The sequence below is a fragment of the Phaenicophaeus curvirostris genome, chromosome 3, assembly GCF_032191515.1.
Source record: "Phaenicophaeus curvirostris isolate KB17595 chromosome 3, BPBGC_Pcur_1.0, whole genome shotgun sequence".
Taxonomy (NCBI): domain Eukaryota; kingdom Metazoa; phylum Chordata; class Aves; order Cuculiformes; family Cuculidae; genus Phaenicophaeus; species Phaenicophaeus curvirostris.
This window is the reverse complement of record NC_091394.1, coordinates 20070430-20095016: the sequence shown is the minus strand read 5'-3', so window position 1 is coordinate 20095016 and position 24587 is coordinate 20070430. Positions and strand designations below refer to the sequence as shown.

Below are 24587 nucleotides of genomic sequence, written 5' to 3'. Positions count from 1 at the left end.
TATAAGGTATGACTGAAGCTGTTTTCCATTGCAAATGTTAGTGTCATTAACCATGTGTAGCACAGTGCTAACTGAATGATGCCAGAGGTACATAATAATGAAATTATATGTTGCCCCCTCCTGAGGGATTAGATTGCTAATGATGTTTTTGGTGTGATATGAGCTGATGAAGGCCAGAGGCCCTGGTTCAGCATAGAAATTATCTCTGCTTCACTCATTCTTATGAAAATGCTTTTTACTATGCGGAAGTCATGAAAATTTAGAATTATGTGCTTGTGAGAATAATAAATAGAATTTTTAGATTTTTGCAGTTTCCTTAGTTCTTTACTACAACCTCAGTCTTTACTTCCATTCATAACTTGAACAGAAAACATTGTGCAAAACATGTAACAAAGTGAATGGGCGTTTGCCAAAGCCCTGGTACCTGGAGCTCACCTTCTCAGATGAACAGGTTTGTGTGTATACATTGTTCACAAGCGGTTCAAATAGCTCCTGAAATAAAAAAGAGGACAAGGTTGAGGCATAAATATTTAAATATATTTTGTGCTTGGGAAATCTTTGATATTGCACACCTGCTGTAGTTTTTCCAAGCATTTCATCTCTTCTAACAGCATGGATCTTGTAAATATGGAGAAACTGTATTTTAGTGTTTGTTTTGAGAGAGTGAGGGAGCATTCGTGGTTGTGGAGGCCAGGCCATGAGAGGGAAAGGAAGGAAGAATGGAAAGCTTAATTTTTTCAGGAAATACTGTCTTCAGAGTACATTTCTCTTTTGACGTTGGCTTGGATTCTGTTTTCATCACACAAACTTTCCTTTCTTACTACTGGTTTCATATGATTGGACTTAAAGCAATGAAGTTCTCTGTGCAAGAGACTGACACACAAGCGGTTTTTAATTCTTTGCCATCCTTCCCTCTGAAGCTAAGTCTCAAGTACCTACCTGTGGTGGGTTTAATACTCTAGGAAAAGCTTTGTTCCTCTATCAAATAGCAGATTGTCTGACATTTTGGTTTTGGAAACCTTCCACAAAACAAATTTAAAATGCACTGGGTGGCAGTGCCGTTTGGGTAGAGTGCTGATGTGAAACCTACACTATGTAAGGCTATTACAGTGCTAAAGGCACATTACTTTCTTTTAAAAATTAAATGTTTTGTCTCTGAACAGACGTAGCCTGACATGCCATGTGTAATACTCATATAGTACTTTTCTTTGTACCTCAGCTATTTTTAAAATAATAAATGTACTGTACCATAGTTATTTTGATAGTGTTTAATGAAGTTGAAAACAAAGTCTGCTACTTTATTGGCAGTATTGCATTTTTCTTCTTAACTGACGTTTTATAATTTAATTCCAAATTGCTTCTTATTGAAAGAATGAAAGTTTTAATTGTTCTATTGCAATTGAAAGGGTATTCGTAACTCTTTCTAGCCATAATACCTAATTGTTGAACTGTACAGATACATGACTGGCATGAGTAGTATTGACTGGAGCAATGAAACTATTAAACTATATGTTAGCCTTCTAGTACCTGTAGTAGGGATTGGTGTCATGGGCATTTTTTTGTTTGGAGAGTAAAGAAGTAGTTTGGATAACAGGGCAAAAAGTGAATTCTCTTTATCTCCTACACAACAGTTTAGTCCTAACTTCTCTCATATTGCAACAGTCTTACATAAGAGACTATATAGTGCATCTGTATTTTTCACATAGTTAGTTAAAAATATATGAAATAATGGTAGAATTGAAAGGAAGTGTCGTTGTTTAATCTTGTACTTTAAATTTTCTTGTTTAAATTGCATGTATTCTTTTTAATTATGCTCCAAGCTGATACACAGTTAGTATTGTTATTTTTATCCTTATATAGTTTTAATTTTGTATATTATGGTGGGTTTTTTTTTTAGCTTATAAATGTGACTCTAGCCTGTTTCAGTTTTCAACAAAAAAGGGTGGTTTTTAATGGATAGGCATAGCCTAGTGTTCTGAATTTATCGCCATTTCTAAAGTGTATTTTTCCAGGAAAGAATCGGTGTGGTTAGATCTACAGTCAGATAAATAATATTCATACATTTGCTCTAAATCTACAATTGCATACATATTATGAGGCCATGTAATACTGTCAATTTTTAAAGAGAGCTCTTTATTGACTCTTAATAGGTATCGCCAGCATCTACTTTATGAGTTTAATCGTAGTGGGTTTGTCAAATTAAAAATACCTTCACATATGACTTATGGCACACAGTATTTTTTTTTTCTCTCTAGGGTATTTCACTTGACTAAATCAAAGCATCTTTCGTTTAGAGGAAATTATGAAGGTATTTGAGTCTTCTGTCTCCAGTGATATAGCAGCAGAGGACAAAACATATGAGCCACAAACAAGAGTTCTCTGAATCTTCCTTGACATAGTAACTTCTCCAAACTAAACACTTATTTGTATGTGTGGAGGTTCTTTGTTTTATGCAAAATCCTGAACTGAAAAATTACTTGGGATTTTTAGGTGCAACTTATGTGAAGTAGTTATCTTAATTAAAAAGAAGAAATACTGCATAGTAGCTCTCTAGTTTTCCATGAGAACTTTATACAATTTTAGATTTAAGAGAAGAAAAAGCGTAGTTGTCCTTGCTTTAGCCTCCTGGAGGAAAATAATTAGAGAGACGTTTGTAATAGAGACAGGAAAAGCTATGAGAGACAGGGAAAAGAAACCAGAAGAGGCAGAGTAAGAAAAATAGCTTCAAAATGTTAAGTTGCAGAGAGTCAAAAACAAAGCAAGCAAATGCTTTCTGCAGATAGCTCTGTGTTCAGTATTAGATGCTTCATACCTGTGGTTCATGAACAGTACCAGCTGTCGTCAAGAGACAAAACCCCCCTGAAATGGCTTTTTCCCTTCAGAATGACTGAGATTTACTCATTCATGTTCTTCTCCATGGTGTTTCATAGTCTTTGGTATCAGGTTCCAAAAATGTTTCAAAGCCCATGGTGGACCCCATACAAGGATGTTGCTTGTGAATTGGTGAATCATTTAAGGAGCATAGCTGACATCTAAGATGGTGTTCCCGGGTTGTCATTCTATTCAGTGAAAGAATACCCACGAGCAAGGCAAAAAGCCCACTTCCATGAGCACTTGCTCATGATTCCTGCAGTAATGCTAACAGCCAGTATCCCACAGGCTGCAGGAGCCAGGGAAATAGCCTCACCGGGCTCCATGCTCTCCTTACTCACTGCTTTTGATTATGTCCCCACAGGCTAAGTAATTTGTTTTAGGCTTATGAAGAAGTGTGAATTAATCTCCAGGCTGACTTTTTTTCCTGCTACTTACTGCTAAACAGCTGGCAAAAGACTTTTCTTTTAACTGAACCATTCCTCATTTTCTCATTGTCTTGAGTAATATGAAGGAGCAGAAACATAGACATGATCATCAGTTATGATCATCGTATATTTACATCTGCTAGAAATTCTAGATGCTTGAGATGTCTGTTCATTTTACTCAGTATGAGAGTATTATTCATTAAAACCCCACAACTTTTTGATAATTCTTTTGGTACATCTTGCTGTATTAATGCAGAACATTGTATTTTGAGGTGATTGTCATATATATCTGCTAGAATGATGTACTATCTGCAGATTATAAGTATATAATATTCTGTAAGTTCTAAATGGATTGATTTCTAGGTATCCTTTGCAAAAAGATTTCTTTTCAAGTATGGCACAGGTAATTTAAATGGGTACAACACTTCTGCTTGTATATTTAATCCTGGGATGCGTATGGCAGCTATGCGTGCATACCAGTATTGCATAAACATTTACCTGTTGCAGACCTTTCAAAATGTGCAAGTCTAACTTCTTTCCATGATGATTTATTCTGAGCTTAAACATTTATTTGCATTGTTTTTTATTGTTGAAACAAGTAAAGGCCAAGTTGCATGCAGTTTAAGCCATGTGGGTCTGTTAGAAAGAGTTCTTCTTTTCTTCTCCAAAACTGCTTAAGATACCATGTATGGGGTATGCCTGCATGTGTTACAGCAGAATTGCTCTCTCCAGGTTATGGAAATGCAACTCAGTCCATAAGTGCCGGGTCCTGCACTTGGGGCACAACAACCCTATGCAGTGCTGCAGACTAGGAGAAGTCTGTCTAGAAAGCTGCCTGGAGGAGAGGGACCTGAGGGTTTTGGTTGACAGATGACTGAACATGAGCCAGCAGTGTGCCCAGGTGGCCAAGAAGGCCAATGGCATCTTGGCTTGTATCAGAAACGGCGTGACCAGCAGGTCCAGGGAGGTTATTCTCCTTCTGTACTTGGCACTGGTGAGACTGCTCCTTGAATCCTGTGTTCAGTTCTGGGCCTACTGGATCATCAAGTCCAACCATTCCTATCAAACACTAAACCATGCCCCCTAGCACCTCGTCCACCTGTGCCTTAAACACCTCCAGGGAAGGTGAATCAACCACCTCCCTGGGTAGCCTGTGCCAGTGCCCAATGACCCTTGTCATGAAAATTTTTTTCCTAATGTCTGGCCTAAATCTTCCCTGGTGGAGCTTGAGGCCATTCCCTCTTGTCCTGTCCCCTACCACCTGGGAGAAGACGCCATCACCCTCCTCTCTACAGTAGTTATAGAAAGCAATGAGGTCTCCCCTCAGCCTTCTATTCTCAAGGCTAAACAACCCCAGCTCTCTCAGCCGTTCCTCGTAAGGCCTGTTCTCCAGCCCCTTCACCAGCTTTGTTGCTCTTCTCTGGACTCGTTCCAGAGCCTCAACATCCTTCTTGTGGTGAGGGGCCCAGAACTGAACACAGGATTCGAGGAGCGGTCTCACCAGTGCCGAGTACAGAGGGAGAATAACCTCCCTGGACCTGCTGGCCACGCCGTTTCTGATACAAGCCAAGATGCCATTGGCCTTCTTGGCCACCTGGGCACACTGCTGGCTCATGTTCAGTCGCTGTCAATCAACACCCCCAGGTCCCTCTCCTCCAGGCAGCTTTCTAGACAGACTTCTCCTAGTCTGTAGCACTGCATAGGGTTGTTGTGCCCCAAGTGCAGGATCCGGCATTTGGCCTTAAACCTCATGCCATTGGACTCTGCCCAGCGGTCCAGCCTGTTCAGATCCCTTTGCAGAGCCTCCCTACCCTCCAGCAGATCGACACTTCCACCCAGCTTAGTGTCGTCTGCAAACTTGCTAAGGGTGCACTCGATGCCTTCATCCAGGTCATTGATAACATGGTCTTGAATATCAAATTAAGTTCCTGGGCAGAATGGTCTTAGTTATCGTTAGATAGTTTCCACTAATATTTTCTACAGTGAATTGGCTTAGTTTACCGGTAGATATAAAACTGCAACTGGTAGATATCATGTGACTGCAACTACTCAAAAGCTTGGGAACAGGTTTTGAATTTAACACTCACAGGCAAGGTATAAAGCCCGACAGACGGCTCAGCATGGGTCAGGGCACAAGCAGCAGCTCCTGCTAAATGCGTTGCCAAAAAAAAAAGAAAGGAGACAATAAATTTGCATCTCTGTGTGGCAAGAGGCAGCATCCGAAATCTCTTGAGATTTGTGAAGGTGGAGAAGAAAACAGTGTCGTGGAGCACTCTGTGCACAGTAAAATAATTATTCACTAGGTCAAAGTTACACATGGCCGACTGGGCAGGTAAAGGAGAGGTGAAGGATACTGTAGGCAGTGATAAGGAATGTCGCCTTTCAGAAATAAAAGAGATGCTGTAGGACTGCACCCTGCCTGGGGTGAAAGCTGCCCTGTCCATGCTGTCAGCACCCTCTCCGTTCTCTCTGAGCAGCCCCAGGCCCGCTGCTCCCTGATGGTTATGGGGGTCAGCACTGGGTGCCCCAGGCAGAGCTGAAATGGAGTCCCTTGGCCCATGGGCAGGTGTGGGGTGTCCCCAGTGCACGGCACCACAGCCTGTTGGTGTCGTGTGGGAAATGGTCGGTCTGGCCTCTGAGCTGAATTGAGGCGATCGGGTGTTTTGAGGCCATGTTTTATTTTGCCTTGTGCCATATTTTGAAGTTTAAAGAGGCAGTTAGAAAGCAAATTGAATTTTTAAAAGCGCTGTTGTTGTTCATGCGTACTAAACTATGAGCAGCTAACAATATAGTCTCTAATAGTGTGTACAGAAAGGGCATTTTTAATCTCCAAAATATTGTTTGGTTTGTTTGAGGGACTGGCAGAGAGAATAGCACGTTTGCAGAGGGTTGCTGGGATTTTTTTGTTGTTTCTTAAGGGAGCTGGACTTAGCCTAAAGAGAAAGAGGTGAGAAAAGTAAAAGGGGAGGAAAAGGTTAAGGGAGAGATTGAGGAGAGAAGAAGAAAAAGAGAGAGCTTCACAGGGAAGACACAGTGTGGAAAGGATATTATCTAAATGTAGCATTGGTAAGTAAGTTATTAAAAGTGAAAATGTGGTTGACTGGAGAATGTTAGCAGAAGTTTAAGTTATTTAATTGGTCTGTTAATCACTGACCAAGGTGTTTTCTCTCAGGTGTGCATAATGCTGTTTCTTGGTTTTTTGCAGTAAATATTTTTTTTTAAAAAATGCTCTGCAGATAGAATTCGAGGCCTTGAATATGTGCTGTGATAGTATGTGAGCATACTTCCATATCTTTCTGTTCTACAAAATCATAATACCCTTAATAAAACTTTTGAAGCAGGTACACTGTGTGCTCTTTGGAGGAAAGAAAAAAAACCCAAACCATCTCTCTTTATCTGATTGAAAGCCTAAACTAAAATCCCAGTAGCCAAGCATTTATTATTATTATCCTAAAGAATTCTCTGAAACAGATTTATTTGTGCCTGATGTGAATGGTGTAGCTAGTGAAGGTTAATGTTCCTGTTACCCTAAAAGGAATGGTGGTTGCAGTCATTAACGTGTGCCTCTCTCTGGGTTTTTTGTTAATATTAAAGACTCAAATGCCTTTCTGAACATCAAGTTTGCTCCCTGTGTTTTATCTGTTCTCCTTTTCTCCCTCCGCTTCTACAATACCTCTGTTCAGGTTAACTTGTTTTCATTTGTGGCAATCATTCATCAGTTTATTCTGAGAATTTCCACAGTCAATAGAGAATTCCATTAAATCTATATAACAGGTTAATCTCAACTAATAATTACTCATTAATCTTGCTGGAAATACACATTTTCTTCAGCCTATTGTCAAGTCAGAAGCCTGAGAAAAAGCCTAAGTATTTAGTCTATTTTGTAAAGTTTGTTAATGACAAATTCTGGCTGACAGATTGAAAAATTAGGTCCACTGTGTTGGGGTGCATTCACTTTAAAAGAGTGATTAACTACATGCCAAGCTGTCAAAGAAATTTTGCATGAAAAAAGAGAAGCTGTTAACGTTATGTCTGTGCCCAGTGATTTTATAATGTCTTTTAAATATACATGGGAAAAAAACCCAGCAGTATACAACCATTTCTAAAAAATGTAGTCTTGGAACTATCAAAACAGAAGCCTGAAACAGCTTTTTAACTCTCTCACAGCCTCCCTCACTTTTTCACCCGTAACGTTGACTTTAAAAACACTCCTATTTTTCCTTTAAAATTTTAGTTACGTCTCCTTGTTAATTGAATTGAACAAAGACTTTGACTTTCCTGAAGAGCTCCTCCTTATTCTTGGCTTCCCATCAAACCACGGCTGCATCCTGGGAGACTCTTTTCCAGTGCAGCTGGATTTGCTGACATAGGTAGGTCATAGCCTAGAATGATTTAGAATTCCCACACTTGCTAAATAATTCAACCTATTTTATGGCTATTTGCTTAATATCCCATTTCTGCAGAGTTAGTAAAGTGTCTGACGAAAGATCAAATTGATTGTACCGCTTCTCTTTGTCAAACTTAACTTCTGCTGCTTTCTGGTGCTTCTCTCAGTATATTTGCACTTCTGCTTGATTTTCTTAATTCAAAAATAGACGCAAAAAGTCTTTCCTAATGAAAAGCATGTTTGTCAATATTCTCCACTCCCTCTATGGATTTCTGTTATGTTTTTATTTTGATTACCTGCTCCTGACCATTTTATATTCTGGTTTGTTTGAAAACTCAAATATTTCTTCCCTGTACAAAATACCACATTTCATTTCTTGTTCTATATTGCACCATGCTCTTTGGCAAAAGGCATAATTTTGTTTTCAAGATATTTTGGGGAGCAGATAGAAGCCTCATGTTACCAGACCAGTAAAGTATTTTTATATTCAGAAAGAGGAGGAAAATAACCTGTTGTTAGGAGCAAGTCTTCATTTTCCTGGTCAGAGATGAATTCCCAGATAAAAGGATATGTTTCTTCTTTGCCTTGTGACACAAAGTCAGACTTAAAAAGCCTTCTACTTGTTCAAAGTAACTCAGAGGCTGAAGAAGTGACACTATGTAAGACTATATATGACATACAACACTGCTGTGTGCTTGTTCTGCAGATTCAATGTACCTATTTGGTTCTTAAACTCCTTTTATTTTGATAGAAAACCCATCATAATATTTGACTGCTACAAAGCTTCAACATCATAGATGATGAACTTTACCTGACGTCTGTATGCATCATACAAGATATAACAAGTGAAATTGAGTTACAGACATTGTTTTATATTGTGGTGATAAATTATTTCTGTCACTGATTGCCACACCAGCAATGGAGTACATGTAACTGTAATAACATGTCTTCACATTCATTTTCTTAGTTGCAATGTTGATTTTATGTTTTACTGATATACCATTTTTTTTTCCCTTGGACTTACTTTGATATTAAATAAAGCAACTTTGAACCTTCCTTTATTCAAAAAATAATTTGTAATTTAAAAAATACTTATATTTGAAGGGAAGATAGCACACGTTACCTAATCCTCTAAGATTTTATATAACCGAACACATTGTATCATTAATTTGGTTTTCCATGGTTCTGTATCACCAGCATGACAAGCAAGCTGTTGAGGTGAGGTGTAATATGAATCCACTTGTGATAGAAGCACCTGCCCTCCTTTCATTCCTTACTGTTGTGCAGAGTGCTGGTCTCCTAGGACAGCAGATCTAACAACAGGGTTTCCTCAGCTAGTGCAGAAGATTTTTCCTTACGTGGGTACCATGCACTCTGTTTTTGTCAATTCTTCAGCATAATACTGGTAGTTGGAAAAAAAAGATCTTTTGCTGCCTATGTTGTGATGCTTCCTTTTCTGTTTCTCTAATGTTGTGAGCTAGCATTATGTGACAGAAGAATGTGAAATGAGACTTTGAACCAGCATAGATGATCGCATTTTGGTTTATCAGGAAATCTTTGCTAGCAACTTTGTGATGTGAAAGGGAAGCGAGTTGATAGTCTTCATTCTTACCCTAATGCATTGTATTCAGCATTGCTGGGCATCCCGTGGATTTTTCTGATGCAGTGAACAGGCAACTGATTTATTCTGGAAGACTTAACCAGCAGTCATGCCTGTCAGTCCATTGACTTTCTTCTAGTTTAACTATAGCAGTTCAAGATAAAATATTGTTAACAAATTACAGACTTCAAACTAGTCTAATTTGACAGCCATAAATGCACCTGGATTGTAGAAACAGAATATCCCTTTAGGGGGGAATTTCTCCAATTTCTCATATTTTTACTGTGTTGGTCAACAGCCAAGATTTGAGAAGAATAGGAGGAAAAAAATTCCCTAGTTTCATGGCTTCTGTCCCCTCTTTCCATACTTGCATTAAAGCTTTTAAATAACAAAGAGTGCTAAATTGCATAGAATGCCATTGACCACTGAGCTCTGCCTATGGTATGGGTTTCCTGAGATCAAGTTAATCTGTCAGGCCCTGTGGTTCTGATGGTGACTAAATCAACAACAGAAAAAACTATTTGGAATAGCCTGCTTATTTTTTGCCTTTTTCAAGCCATCCCACTTCTTCTTTAATACAGTGCCTAGAGCAGCTTCCTGTAACAAGGCTCTGCACAGACCAGGTGATGTTGCAGGCATCTATGTTCTCTCCATGAATCTGGCATTATCTAAAACTTGCCTGTTGAGGAACAGTTTCCAATGACATTAGTAGAGTTTATCCAACATGGATTTGCTTCTATTTTGTTAGCATTCATAGATGGATGAGAAAGTGAATGTGTGAATGGTCCCTTTTGGAGGGACCAAGAGTAATTCTAACTTCAGATTGTAAAGAAAAATAGGAGATAAAAGTCCCCAATGCTGGGGGGGAAACAAAAATATAATCCCATTTACTTTCTATAAATACATCAAAATATGGATAGCAGCAAAAATAGCTATTCTGTATGATCTAAAAACCCAGGGTACTCAGAAATTAGGTGGCAACCAAGTCAATTACCAAGAATAAAGCTAGCATTGTGTGCGTAATATGAAGTGATTCTACCTTCTGTGCATTTATGAGTCTACCCATAGCTCTGGCATTGTCACACACCTGCAGGTTTCATTGTGGCAGGTGCTTGCCATTCCCACTACCCTCCTTTAAGGGTCTGCTGGTCATTTCCATCAGTATGAGAGGTATTTATGAACCCAATAAAAAGGACTGCTTGTCAGTGGAGGAATGATAAAATGTATTGCCTCCAGATAACCAATTCTGAAAATGAAACTGGCTGAAGGTAATAGGAAAGTGTTTTCATATTGGAAATGGACACGTTAGTATACCTGTCTCATAGCAAAATCATAAGATATTTCATACTGCTTTGAAAAATACCAGCACAAAAAAGAAATTGAAAAGAATTCTCAGGTATCTCAAGCACAGGCTCCACATTAGGAAAACAGGTGAAAGGGGAAAAGCTGTTATACATATAAATGTAAATTTTGGCAAAAGGCAAAACCCCTTTTCCTTTTTGTTCAGAATCCACCTGTACTTTTGATGTTCAACTTCATCATACTGCCCCAGCAGATTACACTTCCAGATTTGATTGTTGTGAAGGGTAACCCTTCTTTCAAAACAGAAAACACAACATGCAATTACTTAAACTATGTAGGTATTAGAATTCTGATAAGAAGCTTCTAATGGACTTTTAAAAATGCAAGTATTTAGTTTCAAAAATTTTCTGAGCAGTGTATCCAGAAAATCCTTTTGTAACTCAGAGAAACCATCACTAACCCAAGTAGTTGGGAGTTAAGTATAGTACTTCATAAGTGTTAGCTCTCCATGGTAATTTAGTTGACCTAAATCTGTTCCTACTGGAATCAGAGTGAGTTTTATTTCTGGTTTCCAGGAAGGCTTGGAAGTACCAACCCTTCTCACGTGATTTTGTTTTCTTCTGTCTGACTTAAAGTGGCTCACATTCTGCAAAATTCTTAAAAGACTCTGTGGCCTGTAATATTTTTGAAAGAATTCTTCTATTCGTTAGTATTGCAGAACACAGAGAGCAAGAGTTGGTGGACATAAGTGCTATATAGCACTGTCTATTCAGACTCTGAGAAAAGCTTTCTTAATTTATTATGCAAGATCAAAATTCCCTGTTTACACTATTTACCTGTGCCAAGTATGTCATGGAAGAGAAACTGTAGGGATCATTAAAGTGACCATGCACAGTATTGCACAAACTCTTACTTGTTCTTAGGGTGGTCTTCACCACGGGGTTAGGAAATCAAGAAAGAAACATGAGTAAAACACAATAAAAGATTGTGACACAGGCCTGAGTTTCTGAAAAACATTTGAAAATCTGAGGTTTTGCAGTACTTGCTGTGCTATTTCATGGCAACTTTAAGGTCACAAACCAGAAAATGTTAGTAGAGAAAAGGGAAAATTCTAAAGTGATCTCTGTCTGCAAATGCATAGATTGTCAAACAGAGGAACAGCTAAATGTGCCCTAGAAAGGGTTTAATAGGAAAAAAACACCACAACCCAGTATAGAAACTGCTACCAAATTAGTCCAGTAAATATTTGTGTGACTTTAAATAAATATTTATATTTATTTTGATATTTGTATTTATTTAATAAATGTATTAATAAATATTTATATTTATTATTATATATTTAAGTAAATATTTGTGTGATTTCTGCTTTGTACAGCAATTTATCCCATACTTGCATCTTGTTGGCTTACTAGACAGGTTGAGGAAAGCATAAGCCAACCCTTACCTGTGGCCTTAGAATGGCTGTCTTGAAAAGTCCACAGATTTATCTCTTGTGAAAAACATAAATATTTCAGTATTGATGTTTTTCATTTGAATTCTAAAGAATCCACCTTGTCACCACACTCTTGATGTTAGGAGATATTTAAAATTATCCTTGAAGAATCAGTGTGAAAAGGATGAGAATGTGCATTTGTGTAGATTAAAGTGAGGGTGAGGATGCTAGCATAAAACTGCCTAATTGTGATTCAGAGATAACCATTCACATGCTACACAAGCAATAGAACAGTCCTCCACCTAATCACCTTTCTCAGTACACCAACTTAAAGGCAGTTTCCTTGAATAAGTATTACTGGCAAGCCTAAAATACATTATAGGACTTCCTTCTGCTTCTGCCTGTCTAGACTCTCAAAGTTTGCACAGGTTTGTACAATAAGTCAGAGATCAACAGAGCACTTAAGGATTTGACCAATTTTAAGTGTACAGGAATTTTTGAGATTAAGAAAAAGTACATGCTTTAACAACTGGAAGAATACATGGGTATGGAATGAAAACAGTTTTCTTCCACTTCCATCAATCAGCTTTATGAGATAGGATCCCTTTATATCAAGATAGCAATCTATACAAATGTCAAATTATTGAACAACTCTTTCATGAATATCATAGAATCATAGAACCACCAGGTTGGAAGAGACCCACCGGATCATCGAGTCCAACCATTCCCATATGTGGCAATCTATTTTAATACCAATCATTGATCTTGGTAATGAGAGTTTTATTGTTAGGTTAAATGTTTCCATTACATCTACAACAAAACTGTGTGTGTTGTGCACTGTTGCAATAGATGTAATGCCTTTATAGTACCTGTTTTCTTATTTTTTCAACAGAGGTTTCCTGAGACAGTGATGCATATTAGCACATTGAGGTGAAACAGCATGGCCATTCACAGTATTTCAGTGAAAGAGAACGTGCTCAGACTGCTGTGTAATTAATTACCCCTTGGAGATATTATTTCATGTGGAGTAGATTTTCATCTATTAAATTGCCATTTATTTGTGACCTTTAATTTATCATAAACAGTCTTCTTTCTACATCCTAGGCAGCAATGGAGAACAACAGTAAATGTAAGCATCGCTCCCCTTAAATGACATTTACAGCTTGGCAGAGTTACAAGGAAGCTTGTAGGTTTGCCATTCAAGTTCCCCTTTATTTTAGCAATAAGACCTTTAATAAAAAAGGGGTTTACAGCATAATTTTCCATCCATTGCCCCCAGCAACATTTTACCTCCTTGATATTTTACAAATACAGTTAACTGCTGGGTTTTCCCCTCCCAAAAGTTCCTGGGAGAAGTAGCCGATTGCATCCTTTTTTTTATTATTATTGCATTTGCCTCAGACAGTTTCTAAAAGAAGTTCCAATCTAAACTTCTGGACCTGCTTAGCTGCTTTCTGTTTCTTCCCTCTGCCCTCTTTCTTGCGGGGAGCTGAGGGCAACCTCTGTGCTTACATCTGCCCCAGGGAGTGTGGGTAAGGCCAGGGAAAGTTGGCAGAAGGCAAGTCAGCATTTTTTTTTCCTTCAGACCCTGAAATGTCGCTTTGCCTTCCTCAGTGCGTGTACTGTGTCCTATAAAATCAAGCAAAACTGACCTCGGCTCCACTGTGACATTTTGAGGGAAGACTACTGGAATATGCACAGAAATTTTATGACTCCCAATCAGTAACAATGAATGTTAATGATAGCGGATGTTAGATACGTGGTCATTGTGGTTCAGAAAAGAGGGGCAGCTTTTTGTCAGTAGAAAGAAGCCATTTCTTCAAGATCTGGATCGATTACAGAATTTAAGGAAAAAGCTAAAATGCAAGCCTCTACAACAGTCCTTTGGTCTTTTACCTAAATGTTGGCAGCAAATAACGAAGGCTGTGTGCTCTGACTTTTTAAAAAAAAATAAAAATGGGTATATCAGGGCCTGCTTCCAACACTAGTAGAGTTTGGTCTCACCCTGACCTGCACAGTTGAAGAGGGAGGATCTTTTGGCACCTGCACAGCAAATTGGAGACCGACAATATCTCCCAGGGTAAACGCAAATGCAGCATTTATCTTAGACACAGAGAAAACAACAAACCAGATACTCGGTGCACTCTGAGTCACAACTTCTCAAAGTTGCAAAAAACAGATCCAAATCTGTTCAGATTACAGTCTGATAACCCTGAACAGAGCCAAGGTTGCTAAACACAGCTTGGATTCAATCAGATACTCTGTAGAGCCACGGGGAAAAAAGAAGGTACAGTAAAATAAGTCAGCAAAGGAGAGATAAAGTAGTGGGGAGAAAAAGAAAAAAGTCATCACTCCAATGGGGCACGGTGGTTCCTCTAGAAAACATGTTCCATCTGGCAGCAACTCCTCCAGCAACAATTCTTCAGGAGCACATGGTTCGGTAGTTCTTCAGGGCAGTTCTTCCTCAGGCTGATTCCATTAGGGTGGTGGGTGATGCACTGTGCGCCTTGGCAGGCCCTGTTTGTGTGGAAAGGGCACTGGCACAGGCTGCCCAGGGAGGTGGTTGATTCACCTTCCCTGGAGGTGTTTAAGGCACGGGTGGACGAGGTGCTGAGGGGCATGGTTTAGTGTTTGATAGGAATGGTTGGACTCGATGATCCGGTGGGTCTCTTCCAACCTGGTTATTCTATGATTCTATGAAAGTCCACGCTCCATTAGCATGTGAGGGGTGGTCTCGCTGTGAAAGTTCTCGAATCAGGGCATGAGCAGAAGTTCCTTCGAGAAGGTTCTGGAACTAGAGCTGAGGGCTCCAGGGTCACTGGCAGTTCAGCACACCCTTGCCAGAATAACCTTTGCCTGAAACGTTTGGGTGTGGATGTGTAGTTAGGTGGCGGGGCAGCACCTGCTGCTGCACCTCATTGCCCTGCTGTGCAGCCCAGGGCAGGGAGCAGGTGTGTGGGGAAGATGGGTGCCACCTGTTCCTTTGCCTCACTACCCTCACAGTAAAAAAATTCTTCCCAGTATCTAATCTGAATCTCCTCTCTTTCAGCTTAAAACTGTTTCCCCTCAGCCTGTCCCTGCACTTGCTGAGAAGGAGCTCCTCCCCAGCTTTCTACAGGCCCCCTTTAAGCACTGGAAGGCCGCTATAAGGTCTCCCCAGAGCCTTCTCTTCTCTAGGCTGAACAACCTCAACTCTCTCAGCTTGTCCTCATATGGGAGGTGTTCCAGCCCTCTGATCATCTTTGTGGCCCTCCTCTGGACTCCCTCTAACATGTCCTTCCTGAGCTGAGGACTCCAGAACTGAGCACAGTACTCCAGGTGAGATTTCCTAAGAGAGGGATAGAGAGAGAATATCACCTCCTTCAACTTGCTGGCCACACTTCTTCTGATGCAGCCCAGGAGGTGGTTGGCTCTCTGGGCTGTGAGCGCACACTGCCGGCTCATGTTGAGCTTCTACTCCACCAAATAATAATAGTAATAATAATAATATCTTCTCCCAAGTGACAGGGGACAGGACAAAACGGAATGGCCTCAAGCTCTGCCAGGGGAGGTTTAGGCTGAACATTAGGAAAAAAATTTTCACAGAAAGGGTCATTGGGCACTGGAACAGGCTGCCCAGGGAGGTGGTTGAGTCACCTTCCCTGGAGGTGTTTAAGGCACGGGTGGACGAGGTGCTGAGGGACATGGTTTAGTGTTTGATAGGAATGGTTGGACTCGATGATCCGGTGGGTCTCTTCCAACCTGGTTATTCTGTGATTCTATAATAATAATAATAACAAGAAGAAAAAAAAAAGAAGACCAAGAGGAAGAAGAAGAGGAAGAAGAAGAAAAAGAGAAAGAAAAAGAAGGGGGGGGAGAAGGAATCCCCAAATACAATATTTTGTGTTAGGAGAGACTGATAAGTGAAAGAACGTGTGTTTTAGTTAATCCGTTGTGAAGTTAAGCTATGCTGGAATTCTGTACTAGCATATCGACTTCTGCTCTCCATCAGTAGATGTAAATAGCGACGCGCACGTATGGCGATGGGCTCTGAGGTCTGTTCAGACCCCAGCCACTCGTTCCCCGAGTGCCGGCAGGGCCCGGGTGGGGCCAGGGGCATCTTCCCCGGGCGCTGCTGCTCCTGCCGGCCGGGCTGCATTCCAGCCGCTGCCCGTTTCCCTCGGCCCCGCGCCGCGTCCTGCCCTCCCGGGGGCGATGGGCGGCGGGAGGGGGCGGCGCTGGGATGCCGGAGGAATGAGAGCGGTGATGGGGGTGGGGGGGCTGGCCCCGCGGTTGCCATGGAGACCTTTGTGCCCGGCGGAGCGCGCCTCCATCCCCCCATCCATCCATCCATCCATCCATCTCTCCATCCCGGCCGGTGCCTGCCCGCATCCCCCCGGCGAAGGGGACCGGGCGCGGCGATGGTTATTGTTGAAAGGCTTTGCGGGCGCTCTGAACGGCCAGCAGCGCTCCTCGCTCTCCCAAGTTTCTTTTTGTAAGTGGTAAAAGCAAAGGAACGAAAAAAAAAAACAACCCCAGATGAGTGGAGCCGCTTGAGCTGGTGCCGCGGAGAGGAGGGCAAGGCAGCTGGGCGCTCAGGAGACTTCCCGGAGCCAGCGGTGAAGTGATTAAGGAGATTAATTTAAGAAGTGGGCGACAAAGGTAAAGAGTTAAAGATGGATCAGTTTTTCGGGGCTGTTTTCTAACGCGTTTGCTGGAGGTGAAATGCGTGGTTTCGTGGGAAGGTGCGTAACTTGTGCTAAACGCCGCTTCTGAATGGCTTAAGAATGTTGGGGTTTGGGGCTTTATTTTTAATATTTTTTTGGGCCTGAACATGCTTTCAGTCTCATTACACGAGGGTGTATCAGTAGTACAATGGGTTTTCAAGTCCACGTGAAACTTTAGTCTGGCAGGTTTTATGTGTGGGGCTTTTTTAACGTAGTTCTTGGTCAGTTTAAAGAAAAAAAAAAAGTATACAAAGAGAAATGGGTATCTGAAAAGTCCACTAAAGACAAGAAGTAAATGCTAATCTTTAGAGGTGTCTGTTTTTCCCAAAACGTTTCATGCCCTTAACTCAGCCTCGCAGTGACTGTAGGTTTTCTTGTTTCAGCTTGTCTAAAGCAAAGTTTTAAGAAAATCAGTAATTCCATTGAGATAAAATAATTTAACAGGCTAAACTTTCTTCTACAGAAAATGTGTTTTTGTAGACGCATACTTTGAGCTTATAGACCTGTTGCTTTGTGCTTTTACCTTAGAGAATCTTCTCAATAAATGCTGTGTACTCAACCTTAGTGACTGGTATCTCTTAACTTGTAGACTTAAATAGTGGAGAATGGGATTTACGTTTTTTATAATTATGTTTAACCTTTAAATCTTTAGAAAGCTTTTTCAGGTAGGCATTTGTGTAGATGGGTTAGCTAATTTGAAATTCATTACAAAAGATTAGTAAAAATAATGCATGGTCATGACCTCTTAGTTTCATCTGGTGCTGCTCAAGTCCCAGGGAAATGTGACTGATTGATCAAGGGATTAAATAAATTAATTTCCTGTTAAAGTCAGTTACATGCAAAAGTCCTTTTCTGACACAGATCTGTGTCCTTGTTAAGGTAACAGTTTATTTACTAGTTTGATCTTTTAGCTGAATTAAAATGAAATCTCCCAGGTGTAAAAACAACCCTTTTTGCCTAGTGTTTCCTGCAACACCGAAATAAATGTGTATAGGACAGACTGGTTTTACAACTTGTTCCTGATTCAAGACACTGCAGGAGTATATTGTTGTGGATTAATACTGTTTACTAGAAGATTGCATTTGTCAGATTAAACGAGTAAGTATGTACCCTCCAAAAGTCTATAATGAGTAAATCATACAGTTTTGAGATAATTCTCTTACTGTTTATTTTTCTTTAGTTAGATTTGGAATAAAAAGGTTTTTCTGTATCAAGCTAGTAAAACTGCTTAGTCGTAAACTGGGGGCTGGTTCTCTCTCTCTCTCACTTTGAAAGGCTATTCCAGAGTACTTAGTATAAAAAAATCTTAATTCACGAGTTGTGATCCATAATACAACAGTTGCTTTGAGATCAGGGACTAATTTTATACCAAAAAAAAGCTTAGTAAAAATAGTTCAATCTTTGACTGGCATTCAGTAGTCTAAAAACTTTGCCTATTTGATCCAAGTTTGTTCCTAGTTGATCCAGTTAACTAATTTGTGTCATTAAATCGAATTTTATGAGACTGCTTAGCTCATTATGTGACATTTTTGAGTTGACTGTGGTGTCTCGATGTGTGCTCATTTCTGTGGATTCTTTCTGTAGCTTTTTAATTGCATAAAATTTATTTTCAGTGGCTTCTGAAGTGAAACATCCAGAAACTTGTTACTTCCATTTTTTTCCCCTCTAAGTTGCTTTTCTTAAAGACCCCAGTTAGTCTTACCTGTGGGAAAAACATTTAAGTGACTCAGAAGCAGTTAGGAAGGGACTTGGGAAGCCCGTGGTGACAGAGCAGTACCTGAAGTTGTTTTAGCAGTTAATTCAAGTCTCTTTTTCTGAAGTCCTCTGAGTCAGGTGTAGAAATAAAAATTCAGTGAAGTCCTTAATAGAGTGTGCTCTCGGTGGAACCTCCTGCGGCTGATAAATATTTCAGGAAGCTGAAAGTTAGTGATACATTTTAAATGCACTGCTAAGCTGAGATACTTCATGGTCCTTTGCATACACATTTGCATTATTCACTTGTGCTGTGCAGGTAGATAATGGGCCAAGTATTACTCCACTGATTTCTGAGTAACTGAATTAATTCAGCCATACGCGTACATCTTGATTTTTGGAAGTTCAAGGCAAAGTTGGCATTACTTCAGTGATTTTATTATACAGGTAGAAGTCATTTATGTACAAACTAATGATGTTCAGTAGCTTAGGCATTCTTTCATTAAAATAATTGTAAGCAGAAGGAATAATTTTTTCTTCTCTTTCTGAAAAAAAAATGTGTTCGGTCTTCTAGTTGCTTAATCTTAAAGTGACTGACAGAAAAATAGGATAAAACAGCTTTCTGTCCTTGGTAAAAATTAAATCAAAAAACTTACTAAAGAACAAGCTCTCACAACAATTTTTGTAGCATGGTACTTGCTTAAAGTAGAAACTCTTTCTCCGTGTTTTAAGCAGCCTTCCATGCAATGGGTCCGTGATACTAACACAGGCTACATTTGTGTATTTGCACGTATACAAATGTGTATGTGTACAAATTGCACAAGTACCTGTACTTTAAATACATTGGGAACTTGCTTAAACCTATGGGGAGAGGCAGAGGTAACAGAAAATGGTAAACTTTGACCTAGAGGCATGCACTACAGTAAAAATGCTGACATTGGACAGGGCATTCAGATGGGAGAGTATGTAATAGATCTGACAGAACCTGCTATCCATGCATTGAAATCTGGTACATGCAAGTGGCTTATTGTTTTGGTTTGGGGTTTTTTTTGAGGGGTGCATGTCTTAATTTTATTTATATTTTCAGTAGAGATTAGAGTTGTAGGAGATAACTGAGATAATTTTAATGAGAAATTTGAAAGTTTTCTGTTTGAAATCCAGAGAAAACTCGTAGCGTGGGATTCATGCTGTTACAAATAGTTTCTGCCAGAGGTCAAGTCCTTTGTATGGTATTCCTGGAATTGTTGTTCCATTAATTGGCTTCTGAAAAAGGTAACTTGACAAAAACAGGCACTTGTTCGTCCAGGTTTAGAAGGTGGCTGCAGAATTGTGATTCTCTGTGTCAGTCTTGAGTGCTACCAAACTGTGTAGTTTTAAGGGTCCAGAAGAAAAAATACCTGGAAACACAACTACATGGCAGTCGAGGTAAGGTTCTCCTTAACATACCCTGTGTCTGACACTTCTAATGACAGTGTGTATGGCTGAGTTATTCGGCAAAGGTCCTTGATTTTGCGGCAGTGTGGTGGAGCACATCAGAGCTTGGGAGCTGATACAAATAGTGCCTTTACATTTAATATGTTACTTGGGAATTAGTTACTTGGGAAGTCGTGTATGGCTTGTATTAAAATTGATTCTAAAAGTTTGAGTTTTTTCTCATTGATCTGAAACCTGTTGAAACCAAACTTTAGAAATTGTTAGAGAAGATAGGAGTTGGGAAACTTTTCTCTGCTGAGCCTGGGAGTGCTGTAAAAGTCTATTGAGACTGCAGTAGACATTCATTGACAGCTTCTGCCTAAAACTACAGGCAAGAGAAATAGTATCTGCTTGAACTGTTCAGTTACACATAAAATAAATTGATGATCGACTGGCACTCAGGCAGATGTTATCATGTCTTTTGGTTTTTGTTTTCTGTTTGTTTTTTGGTTTTTTTTCCCTAGTTGTGGCCTCAGTTTTCTAGGTAGTGCTGAATAATGATAATTTTTGCTTAAAGGAAAACTTGCTGTCCCGGTTTAGCCCCACCCCGACCGGGACAGAAGCTAAATTGGGCAGCTTAGTCCCAGACCCCACCCAGGAAAGGGAAAAAGGGAAATGAGGGAGGCGGAGAGAGACTTATGGGTTGGAAAATAACACTAAATAGCTTTAATGCAACAACAATAATAAAAAGGAAGATAATAATATTAATAAGAAAATTTTAAAAACTGTATACAGTTATAGAAACCCGATTCTAACTGCCTCGATAACCACACATCACCCCTGACGCTGCAGGAAGGTCTCAGACTGGACTCAGTGGCAGGTGGGAGCTGGACTCAGGAACATGTGGTTGGGTTCAGGACAGACAGGCAGAGGAGGTCCCTCCTGAACATCTGCCCTCCATAAGCTTTATACAGAATATGACATGTATGGCATGGAATGCTTCCTTGGCCAGGTTTGGGTCACCTGTCCTGTATGCTGATCCTAGTGGCTATGACCCTTTGCTCCACCAGCTCGGAGATGGCCTTCATTTACACAGGAATAGGTGGGAGCAGTGGCCTTTCTGGACACCAATAGCCCATTACCTTGCTGATAACTATCAGGCTTAGCTGAAAAGTCAGAGACTGTGGCTTTAACCCAAACCAGAACACCTGCATTCTTCTAAATAGCATTATCACTGAATGTAGGTGCACCATGTGTTAAAGTATTTTGATTGTGTAATGAAGAAATTAATACTGATTGTGTGGACAGTGGCTTGAAGATGGTGTTGGCTGCCATGATGAGAAAAAAGGTATACCTGAGTGCTTGTCCAGCCTGCAGGAGAGCCCAGCAGACTGTATAGGAAGGACCAGCACCTTCATCATGGCCTTGATTGTGCAGTTACTCACTTTTATTTTGTGAAACCACTACACAGTTGCTGTTGGCGGTAAATCTGAAGTCTATCAGGGTTGAGTTAGCTTCTGCCGCTTAACTTTTCACTCTTTGATTTTTGAGTGAATTTATTGGTCACCTATTTCAACAGTATCAGGCAGCTCTATTTTGATTTCTTACAGAGTTGTTGGTACAATTCTTTTGCTTGTTTGCTTTCATGTGTTTTCAACTCTTTCAACTTCTCTTAAGTGCCAGTATTTATGAACGTGCAGAAGGGATGTGCCAAAACCTGATACAAATTCTCTTGCATAGAGGATTAAGATCAATCCATCATCAATAATATTAGAGGGGTACTGTTGGCTGAAGTGTAGATAATAACATAAAAGTGAAGAGGTGATATTACACACTTGTAGGTTTTTGCTGTTAGTTTTATGGCTTATCTTCAGAAAGGTCAATACTTTATCACTTGGCCCAGTCTACCATGAACGTTCTAATGCTTTTATCTTTTAGACTATCAGAGCTGTTAGTTCTCACAAGCTGGCCTTTAAGCAATGGAAAAGTCTGTCTGTTGCTAGAAACCTGTAACTTGGTAAACAAAAAAAAAAAAATGCTTCTCCTGCAAGAGATGATTAATTGTCAATAAATAAAGACAAAGAATTCAAATAAGAGATCTGTTGGCAGACGTTTTAAACACACAAACAAAAATAAAAAGCAGAAAAGCAACAAACACTTCTGCAATTATTTTCCCTTTTTTCCCTTTCCCTTTTTTCCCTTTTCCCTTTTTTCCCTTTTCCCTTTTTTCCCTTTTCCCTTTTTTCCCTTTTCCCTTTTTTCCCTTTTCCCTTTTTTCCCTTTTCCCTTTTTTCCCTTTTCCCTTTTTTCCCTTTTCCCTTTTTTCCCTTTTCCCTTTTTTCCCTTTTCCCTTTTTTCCCTTTTCCCTTTTTTCCCTTTTCCCTTTTTTCCCTTTTCCCTTTTTTCCCTTTTCCCTTTTTTCCCTTTTCCCTTTTTTCCCTTTTCCCTTTTTTCCCTTTTCCCTTTTTTCCCTTTTCCCTTTTTTCCCTTTTCCCTTTTTTCCCTTTTCCCTTTTTTCCCTTTTCCCTTTTTTCCCTTTTCCCTTTTTTCCCTTTTCCCTTTTTTCCCTTTTCCCTTTTTTCCCTTTTCCCTTTTTTCCCTTTTCCCTTTTTTCCCTTTTCCCTTTTTTCCCTTTTCCCTTTTTTCCCTTTTCCCTTTTTTCCCTTTTCCCTTTTTTCCCTTTTCCCTTTTTTCCCTTTTCCCTTTTTTCCCTTTTCCCTTTTTTCCCTTTTCCCTTTTTTCCCTTTTCCCTTTTTTCCCTTTTCCCTTTTTTCCCTTTTCCCTTTTTTCCCTTTTCCCTTTTTTCCCTTTTCCCTTTTTTCCCTTTTCCCTTTTTTCCCTTTTCCCTTTTTTCCCTTTTCCCTTTTTTCCCTTTTCCCTTTTTTCCCTTTTCCCTTTTTTCCCTTTTCCCTTTTTTCCCTTTTCCCTTTTTTCCCTTTTCCCTTTTTTCCCTTTTCCCTTTTTTCCCTTTTCCCTTTTTTCCCTTTTCCCTTTTTTTCCCTTTTCCCCTTTTTTCCCTTTTCCCTTTTTTCCCTTTTCCCTTTTTTCCCTTTTCCCTTTTTTCCCTTTTCCCTTTTTTCCCTTTTCCCTTTTTTCCCTTTTCCCTTTTTTCCCTTTTCCCTTTTTTCCCTTTTCCCTTTTTTCCCTTTTCCCTTTTTTCCCTTTTCCCTTTTTTCCCTTTTCCCTTTTTTCCCTTTTCCCTTTTTTCCCTTTTCCCTTTTTTCCCTTTTCCCTTTTTTCCCTTTTCCCTTTTTTCCCTTTTCCCTTTTTTCCCTTTTCCCTTTTTTCCCTTTTCCCTTTTTTCCCTTTTCCCTTTTTTCCCTTTTCCCTTTTTTCCCTTTTCCCTTTTTTCCCTTTTCCCTTTTTTTCCCTTTTCCCTTTTTTCCCTTTTCCTTTTTTCCCTTTTCCCTTTTTTCCCTTTTCCCTTTTTTCCCTTTTCCCTTTTTTCCCTTTTCCCTTTTTTCCCTTTTCCCTTTTTTCCCTTTTCCCTTTTTTCCCTTTTCCCTGTTATGTGTCTGTCCTGCCCTGATTTCAGATTAGATCTACTTTGCTTCCACAGCTGATTCTCCCAGCTGGCTTGGGATGTGCTAAAAATTTAATAGCCAAATTTCAAATTGAGAGTCAAGCACAGAAATGGCTCAGTGTCAGCCTTCTGTGAGGAGCAACTTCTCATCTTTGTACCTGGGCTGTGTTGCTTTTCTACAGCTCACTCTGCACAGTGGCTCAATTTATTATTCATTGTTTGTCTTTCCCTGGCATTGAAAGCCATTATCTGTGTACAGCCCTATACTCCTAAGCTATGATTCTCTTTAAATAATCTCCTTCCTAACTGATATTCAAGTAAAAGACTTACAGAGTCCTTCAAAAAAAGCTGCTGTCAGTCCAGTCCCTGCCACTAGCTGGGGAGGGAACCATCCCTCAGCTCTCATATGAAATCCAATGTCGTTAGCAACAAAAATTTGTGGCTGCTGATTCAAAGAACATATTTTTACTGGTCTGCCTTTAGTATTTTCTTTTTTTCCTAATCAAATCAAGGATATGCAGTAAAAGCTGGAAGAAGTTCTCAGATGATTTAAAACGAGATCTCAAGATCTACTGATATTAGTGGAACTTGGCTGACTTAGAGGAGGTGAGTCTGTGTTGAGTCGATTTACGGTACTCTTTTAGTTATAGAAGAGAGTTACTTGAAGTTCCAGAACTCACAGGTTTCATTGTGCTTTTGATTAAATGAAGTTACACACCTGCTTTAATTAACTCCAGACATAGTAACCTAAACCACATACTGGTGTATCTTGTGGAGGAGGTGAAACATCACCAGCTTTGTCTACGTAAATTGTGTTTGAAATAATTCACTCACAATGATGTGATTAAAAGAGGAAAAAAATAATCATATATGAACTGTGAAAGCCCTTGGGCTTTCATAAATAAGTACTGAAATGTTTTAACTCATTCCACAGCATCCTGACTGCGTTTGTTCCCTTCTAAACAGTCAGGAGGTTAGATGTTACACTGGAAAGGTATGCGCTCAAAATTCATATAGCTTCAAAGACTGAAATATTTTTCATTTAATTTTTGCCAAGCACAGATGCCTAGAAAGTAATTTCCAGTAAATGATGTGGTAATGTTAGGATTAGATTAATAGCTTGCTTTCCCCAAACTATTAATTGGACAAATATATAGAAAAGAATTTAGAGCAGTTTTATTTTAACATAATTATTCACGTGCAAGATTAATACTACATATGAGTAATCCTTTC

At 39.7% G+C, this 24587-nt stretch overlaps 1 protein-coding gene across 6 annotated transcripts in view; it reads left to right on the top strand.

Annotated features, from left to right (window-relative positions):
• The window catches only part of CTNND2 (catenin delta 2), a 662416-nt gene that overhangs the window by 195180 nt on the left and 442649 nt on the right, over positions 1-24587 (top strand). Inside the window, exon 1 of one of the 6 annotated variants that reach the window (XM_069853478.1) lies at positions 16526-16661. The exons of the other annotated variants lie outside the window; for them this stretch is intronic. The gene's annotated coding sequence lies outside the window, so the exon portion shown is untranslated. Of the gene's footprint in view, positions 1-16525; positions 16662-24587 lie in introns of those variants that run through there. 6 annotated transcript variants of the gene reach the window in all.